This window comes from Periplaneta americana, chromosome 4, assembly GCF_040183065.1.
Source record: "Periplaneta americana isolate PAMFEO1 chromosome 4, P.americana_PAMFEO1_priV1, whole genome shotgun sequence".
Taxonomy (NCBI): Eukaryota; Metazoa; Arthropoda; class Insecta; order Blattodea; family Blattidae; genus Periplaneta; species Periplaneta americana.
The window spans coordinates 91,507,634-91,508,691 of NC_091120.1; the positions used below are offsets into that span (position 1 = coordinate 91,507,634).

A 1,058-nucleotide genomic window follows, 5' to 3' on the forward strand; every position below is an offset into this window, starting at 1 on the left:
CTTCTTGTGCTCGTCTACTACCCTACTTCTTCTGTTCTATCTCTCTCCTATTCCCCTTCTCTTCTATTTCTTGGTTGTCTTCCTTTTCTTTACGTAAAGATTAATTTTTGGTCCTACAGAATATACCTGTTGTGGTAAAAATGGTTAGGCTATTAGAAGAGAATGTGGAGTCAGGCCACGAAGGGAAAACACTAGAGGAGAGGGATTCGATCCGGTGCTGTGGATTGAACTTCGGCGTAGCTCAGTGGTTAGAGCACTTGGTACATAGAACCAAGGACCCGGGTTCGATCCCCGGCGCCGGAGCAAGTTTTTCTCTTCTAATAACCATTGTTACCATAACAGATGAATTCTGTAGGACAAAAAAATTAAACTTTCAGTAGATTCTTCGTCCAATACCGCATAATACTGTGGAATCTCGGCCACCAAGTCACTCAATTGAGTGCGCTCCTTGCAAAATGGCAGTTGACTTAATATATTATATCAACATATGTCGAATTTGGAGTCAGGCCACAAAGAGAAAACTCTAGAGGAGAGGGATTCGATCCGGTGCAGTAGATTGAACTTCGGCGTAGCTCAGTGGTTAGAGCACTTGGTACGTAGAACCAAGGACCCGAGTTCGATCCCCGGCGCCGGAGCGAGTTTTTCTCTTCTAATAACCATTGTTACCATAACAGATATATTCTGTAGGACAAAAAAAATAGTCTTTACGTAGATTCTTCGCCCAACACCGCATAATACTGTGGGATCTCGGCCACCAAGCAACTCAAATGAGTGCGCTCTTGTATAATGGCAGTTGACTTAATATACGAGTATTATGTCAACATGTATGTCGAACTTGGAGTCAGTCCACAAAGGGAAAATTCTAGAGGAAAGGGATTCGATCCGGTGCTGTTGATTGAACTTCGGCGTAGCTCAGTGGTTAGAGCACTTGGTACGTAGAACCAAGAACTCGAGTTCGATCCCCGGCGCCGGAGCGAGTTTTTCTCTTCTAATAACCATTCCTTTTCTTTGCTTTCTCCTCACCTTCCTGAGTTTCCTCCACTAGGTTTGATGTTAGT

The 1,058-nt window shown here is 44.0% G+C and overlaps 1 non-coding gene across 1 annotated transcript; it reads left to right on the top strand.

Moving 5' to 3' along the window:
• The first annotated feature begins 230 nt into the window (after positions 1-230).
• Positions 231-303, top strand: TRNAY-AUA (transfer RNA tyrosine (anticodon AUA)). The gene has a single exon. It is a non-coding gene; the product is annotated as a tRNA-Tyr (tRNA).
• The last annotated feature ends 755 nt before the right edge of the window (positions 304-1,058 follow it).